The sequence below is a fragment of the Cibotium barometz genome, chromosome 22 (assembly GCF_041138505.1).
Source record: "Cibotium barometz isolate CiBa-2024 chromosome 22, ASM4113850v1, whole genome shotgun sequence".
In the NCBI taxonomy this organism is placed as follows: Eukaryota; Viridiplantae; Streptophyta; class Polypodiopsida; order Cyatheales; family Cibotiaceae; genus Cibotium; species Cibotium barometz.
Genome location: NC_141067.1, coordinates 23,774,796 through 23,781,882, shown reverse-complemented (window position 1 = coordinate 23,781,882; position 7,087 = coordinate 23,774,796). Strand labels below are relative to the sequence as shown.

The 7,087-nt window shown below is 40.3% G+C and overlaps 1 long non-coding RNA gene across 1 annotated transcript; it reads left to right on the top strand.

Moving 5' to 3' along the window:
• The first annotated feature begins 4,763 nt into the window (after window positions 1-4,763).
• LOC147626431 (uncharacterized) lies at window positions 4,764-5,977 on the top strand. Its single transcript, XR_015268654.1, has 3 exons — window positions 4,764-4,857; window positions 4,947-5,002; window positions 5,727-5,977. It is a non-coding gene; the product is annotated as an uncharacterized LOC147626431 (long non-coding RNA).
• The last annotated feature ends 1,110 nt before the right edge of the window (window positions 5,978-7,087 follow it).

The window sequence follows — 7,087 nt, the reverse complement described above, 5'->3', positions numbered from 1 at the left end:
TATGTCAACCTGTCAACTGGATATCTGACTCTTTGGGATCTCTGCAATGCATGCGGATCACTCTGAACACCTGTCACTCTAGCATGTGGTGGAACATATCTATCTTGCTTTGCACCAGGTGTGCATAAAACAGGTATACCAAGTTCCTTATCCAAACTCTCTGAACTTGATGACTCATAACCTGTAATTCCAATTCCTTCAACCTTCTTCTTTCCTTTATCCATAGCACTACTCCCAGTGCTCACACTCTCATGCCTCAAACGTCCTGACCATGGACGTACAGTGCTACTCTCAGCCTCTGCTGGCCCAGACATAGAAGTAGAACTAGAACTTGCTTGTGGCAAGTTCACAGGCACATCAGCTTCAAGTGACTCAATGACACCCTCATCCTTTGCTTTGTACCAACTAGCAAGCTCATCAAACACCACATCTCATGAGATAACCACTTGTCTAGTTTACAATCTCTAGATAAGGGCTTGCTCCCATACACACCCATTCACTTGCATATTTCAACAGCCCGAACCTAAAATCACAAGTGTAGAGAATATTAACATCACAAAAGCATGCACATAGAATACTGGAAGTGTGGGCCATGCCATATCTTACCTCCTTGTCACACTCGAGATTGAGCTCGAACTCTTCATGCATAACTTGCGCACCTTCTTCATGCGCATTTTATTCGCTCTTGTATGCATGTCATTTTGACATGGTGGGACCCATTGCCTCTTCGATGTTCTTTGCATATTCTCTTGCCATTCTTTGTCGTGCTCTTTGATCCATTTTTGTATACATTCTGAATTGTAGATCACAAAAATACTTAAATTCTCTTGTTCCTTTCGTGATCAAGACGTACTGGGAGTCCCTTTCCACATAAACCTCTTGTGATAATTTACTTGATTCTTCTGCCATCCAAACATGGAGAGCTTCCTCATCAACAAGCTGCAAGTACTAGAAAGATAGTATATGCACTCATGATGCAACCATTCCTCTATCGTAGATCCTTCGAGCCTTGCCCTCTGATGCACAACACCATTCAAGACTCCCATGAATCTTTCAACCCAAGACATACATTGTGTGCTTACAAATCCAGCAAGCTCCACCTCGTCACGAGGTGGATAAACACATACATGGACTTGGATGTCAAAAAAGAACGTAGGCAACTCTTTTTCCATCAAGCATAGGATCTCTATGCACTCCAACTTTTTTTGTGGAGTCTCCCGAGTGTCTATTTCCTTTGACCAGTACCTTGCAAATGACCCCAAACAGTATATGATATCTTGAATGGACTTGGTTAAGTATCCATCAATTACAAGAGGCAAGATATGATGCAAATAGTCCACCTTTGACATTCGTATCCATACAAATTAACAAATGTCAAGAATAAAATGAGCCGTAGCCTACCTTTAGAAAGTTATGCCAGTCATGTGTCTTTAATCCAAAAAGATTGTTATCATCCATATTAAACATGTTTCGTAATGATGCACCATAGCATGTAGGTGTATGCATTGATCTCATCCTATCATTGATCGTACTTATCTTGTCCTTTGTCAGTACCCATGGTGCGCGACTATAAGTCATCTTTCCTTTTTTAGGACTTACTATAGGCCATAAAGATGGTTTATAGTTTTGTTCCTTCAAATCCACCCTCGCAGCCTCTGTATATTTGATACCCAGAAGATGTTTCCAAAGCGAGTGTCCCACATTCTTGAAAATATTTATGGGGTCAAGAATATGTGTGATTTTTAGTTCTTTCTAATATTCCAAACTATACCATATTGAGATTTAAGGTGTCATTGATTTTTTCCCTCTATGTTGGTGACAATCTTCATCTTCCTCGTCACTTGTGAGCTGAGCATCTGGATCTATGATAGGTCCAATTGTCCATTTTTTGTGCCAGTCCATAGGAGGCATTCGTATAGGGACCGCTCCACTCTCAATCCTTCTATTGAAATGTCTTGCCATTTCATTCGAATGCAATATGTCCTTCCACCAGGAATCTTCTAATGGGTTCAAGAATATGTGTGATTTTCAGTTCTTTCTAATATTCCAAACTATACCATATTGAGATTTGAGGTGTCATTGATTTTTTCCCTCTATGTTTGTGACAATCCTCATCTTCCTCATTGCTTGTAAGCTGAGCATCTGGATTTATGATAGATCCAATTGTCCATTTTTTGTACCAGTCCATAGGAGGCATTCGTATATAGGGACCGCTCCACTCTCAATCCTTCTATTGAAATGTCTTGCCATTTCATTCGAATGCAATATGTCCTTCCAGCAGAAATCTTCTATGTTGGAGATATATATATAAGATTCTTGCTATATTTTGATCATATAGTCAATCTCTGCATGGTGGGCATGCCTTGTACCCCTTTGTTGATAGACCTATGAACAATCAAAGTCTTAGTGCAATTGTTTTTTCATGTCACTTCAAATCCAAACTAAGTAACTACAATCATGTACGTGAAGAATAACCATAGGCAGGATAGTCATGAATAGTCTATGTTAGAATGTCGCGAATCTCAAAGCCTCGTTCTCTTGTAGGCTTAGACATGTCAAGCACTTTTATCCCTTTCCAAAGTTGTTGTAGATCTTCGATGAGTGGTGTTAGGTACACACTGATGTCTTTGACTTGTCGTTTTCCTACATTGAAGTGTTGTATCGAGTCAAAGTTTTCACGAAGTATAAACATATCGGGTGGATACAATTTCAATCCATGTTGCTTATGCATGTACCTCGAATTAGTAAACTCAATATTAAATGTTGCTTCTTTATGGACATAAATGGTGGTAGGTTGTAACTGATGAGCACCACTGGCCAAGTTGACTACCTAGTTGATCTATGAGACAATAGATTGATTCCATCCAGACCAACACCAAGTTTTAAGTGACGGGGTTCTTGACTAAATTATGGCCATGTTCTATCAATGTGCTTGAAAGATTCATAGTTAGATGGAATGCATAGGATCCCGTCCGTGCTCACATTCTTTGTCGTACAATCCATAAGCTCGCATTATTTCATATCCGTTTGGTGACTCCAAAGTGGGTTTTAAATGGTTTTGTGCCAAAAATGTCCCTAGATTTTCGTGTTAAGACATTGCAAGTCCTAAACGGAGGTCAAGAACAAAGATTTAGCCTCGGACTCGAAGAGATACAAATCGAAGAGAAGGACTCAATGTTCAAGATGAGCTATTGAGCATCCTCATCGGATCACCGAGGTGCAAATGGCGCACCACAAAAAAGGGCTGTTTTCCTAGTGTATGAAAAAAGGTTCCCGAACACGCTTTCTCCAAAAAGGGCGACATCGCCAAAAAATATTGCACGTGGATCGAGAAAGCTCCAGAAGGGCTGATTTTGGCTTTTGGATGTGAACAAGACGAATACTACACAGAAAATCGAAGAGGAGATTGAGAGTGAGAGTGTGAGTGCGAGTGTGAGTGAGAGATTTTCATGAGAGTGAGAGTGCAAGTGAGATAGCTCAGGGGTGGTCGGGTGGTTCGAACTCTTTCCTTCGAGTACGTCATAACCATTAGTAAACACCACAACATAGTTTGTGATGACAAGTATTCATAATAGTATCTTCTATTGTATTCCATCCACCATAGTTGTACATGTGTAGTGTACATTCATAGTCTCTCGGGTTCATTCACATAATTACAAACTTCAGACTTTCAATAGTGGTGACAGTGACTCCTAACCAAATCACCGACTCACAATCATTATAATAAATGACTTATAATTGTAACAAATGTCTTGTAATGTTGAGATTTTGTCCCTTTAATAACTTTTTAGGGTCACGAGCTATGCCTTGAGTTGTAATTTAGGTCTTTCTTTAGTTGCGATATTCCCATCAGCTTAAATCTAATTTATCCTCCCTTGCTTCTTTCTTCATAAAGTATTCACAAATCTTGGCAAGTCAAGATGGATTATTGACTTTTTAGGGTCGCTAGAAATTCAAATGTTGTAATATGGGTCTTTAGTTATGACAAAATGGCCATCATCTTAAATCTAACTCATCCTCCCTCACTTCCCAATTAGCTGCTTTCTTTGTTAAGGCTTCACAAACCTTGGCAAGTTAAGATGGATTATCACAAGTATTTAAAGGGGGGCACATATAAAATACATGTAGTTTAATCTCTCTCTCTCTCTCTCTCTTAAAAAAAAAACATTTAACTTTGCATAATAAAGGAAAATACCATATCACGCCTATCTCAAGAGCACCAAAAAAGTGACTATATGTTATAAACTAAATTTAATCCTTGAATGGTTGTAATTTTATCATATGCATTGTATGGCTAATTGTTTAATCATCTGAATGATGTGTGCGATCTTTTATTCTTTTATTTGTTGCATCCTCATGTAGTTAAAATTTCATGTTTACCTTAATATGGATTCACAACTACCCATGGACAAAAACTCTAGTTAAGATGTTTGAGAAGAGAACTGTTATTACAATTGTAGGTGGCTATTACTCACTTTACATGGAGTAGGCAAACATGCAAGTTTATAAATATGCCATTCCACCTATATTCAACGGCCAAAGTGGTTCGTGTACAATTTGAAGTACAATGAGAATCACTTTTAGTAGCCAAGAGGGCAAGTGTGAATCCTTCCTCCCTTAGTGCGTTTGTGATCTGATGAGTCACTCGACGGCGGTTGGAGAACAACGGCATGTCCCGAGAGAGTCGTCAACGATCGCTAATTATAACTAACTCAACATAATCGCTAATTATAACTAACTCAACATAACCGCCGGAGGTGTTGCTGCGGTGAGCGTTTTCTGCTCATCTAAGGGTCACAAATCATCGACCGTGTCTAGAGCCTTGATTGATCCCACGATTAGGGCTATAAGCGACAGGTCTTTATTAGGGCTATAAGCGACTGGTCTTTATTAGGGTTTGGCCTTACGTTTGGCTGTGTTCTGCTGACCCGATCTTTCTTGTGCAGGGTCGACGATGATGAAGAGCAGCTAGGTTATCAATATTGCCGAGTTTCATAAAGAGGTATCATGTCAGCAGTTGTCTCATTCATTCATTCCTGTTCCGGTGTTATGTGCAACACCACCATTAACTGTCTCATTCATTCAATTGCCCAAAGAGTCGTCAAAAACAATCAGAAGTTTGAGTTTTTAGTCCTCTCTGTGCTCTTGAAGTAGAAAACATCCTTATTCTTCAAACTCGTTTCTCATATAGTCATAAGATGCTTCTCTTCTTCACCTAAAACATTATTATAGAGTCTTTTTGTGCTGTAAACTCTACTTCCAAGCTGCCTACCAAGGTCCCAAATTCCATTCTTAAATGATGCTTATTGGACATTGAAGAGAAGGGACATGACTCACCATTGGTGTATCTATCACCCTTGTTAACTCATAGGCTGCTAGGTTTGCATTCTTAGCTATGACTTGTTGCTATTCTAGACAAATGAGCGAAAAAGTGCAACCTAGCATTCTTAGCTATGACTTGTTGCTATTCTAGACAAATGAGCGAAAAAGTGCTCATGTCAGAATTAAATTATACTGAGCTGCAGCTTTTGAGGAGCTTCGATATGTGCTTACTGTCCCTTTGCATTGTATGCATGATATTTGTGATGCATCTTTTGAGGAGCTTAGGTATATGTTTATTTTGTCGCTCTTTACATTGTATGCATGATATTTTTTATGTTTGAATCTACTAAAATGCTAATGAGTTACCATGTAGTCTTTTAACGCTCTCTTGTTTGTGAGTGCAGAGGATGTCACTGACTGCGGCGGCTTTGCATTGGTGGCAATTTTATGTCTAAAGAGTGTGTATGCGAAGTCACTCACAAGGTACCCACCACCACTTATTTGGACATCCAACTAGCAATATTTCTTCTCAAATTTAGCCATGGAAGTGTTTGGCAGCATTGAAAGTTTCATACTCATATGAGCGTACCTTTGAGCAATAATGAAGGGTGCCTAGCCATTTCCCAACACACGCCACAAATGGAGTATTTCTTGAGTGAGAGAAGTTAGCACCTTCTGTACTGGCATGATATGGTTACTCTACCGTTTTTGTTGATTATTAGATCTATAGTCATTACAATTTCTCTATTTTTAGGACATCTTGAAGTGTCCCTGCCATTTTCCTTGGAGGCTTTTATAAAAATCCCTTCCATTTTCGTTTTGTGATAATCTCATTTTACACTTTGGTTCTACTCATGATGCATTGTCAGTATATGGATGAGTGAATTATAAAGGTAGAAAGTTGTTAAATATTTACTATTGAAATTTGAACATGGAGTATGATCTCATGGTGAATTTCAATGTGCATCGTGTCAGAATATGCAGCGGAAATGATAACCAAACTTGGGTAGACAAGAGCAAGTAGACTGCAAAAAATAATCAGCACAAGAAACACAGAGAGATAGGTGTGTAAACTCTTCTCTATACACAAGATCCCGAAAAACTGAATGAGAAAGTGGTGGGGGCTGAGGGGCAATATATACATCTCCATGTGAGCAGTCGGCCAGATGGTGCCCACGACTGAGAAAAATGCCCACGACTGCTGAAAATAGCAGTCGGCCAGCTACAGATGCCTACGCCTAGTCAGAGCAAGTCGGCCAGCAGCCCAGATGCACACGACTGAAGAAAGTCCAGTCGGCCATCATTGGGGTGCTCCTGGCATCACCTGGCAGCCCTCCAGCCACTAGGAAAAAATGGAAAAAATAGGGAAAAAATACGGGGAGTGTGGAAAAATGATATACGGGCGGGCACACCCACAACAGAGGCCCTGGTGTATACAAATAGACAGGAGATGACTTCTAATACCCCCTCTCAGCTCCTGGCTATGTAACCAACCCCAGGGAGCTGGAGTGCCGCCTGAGCGTAGCCTGAGGTAGAGACTTTGTGAAGAGGTCCGCCGCATTGTCCTCCGTCGAACAATAAAGTAGCAAGATGTCACCCGCCAAGATCTTCTCACGAACAAAGTGATACTGTATCTCTATATGCTTGGTCCGGGCATGGAAAACCGGGTTCCGAGCAATAGCTATAGAACTCTGGTTATCACACTGGATGACTGTGGGCTCCCTCTGTGGAAACCCCATCTCGTCTAGCAGCCTCCGCAGCCATA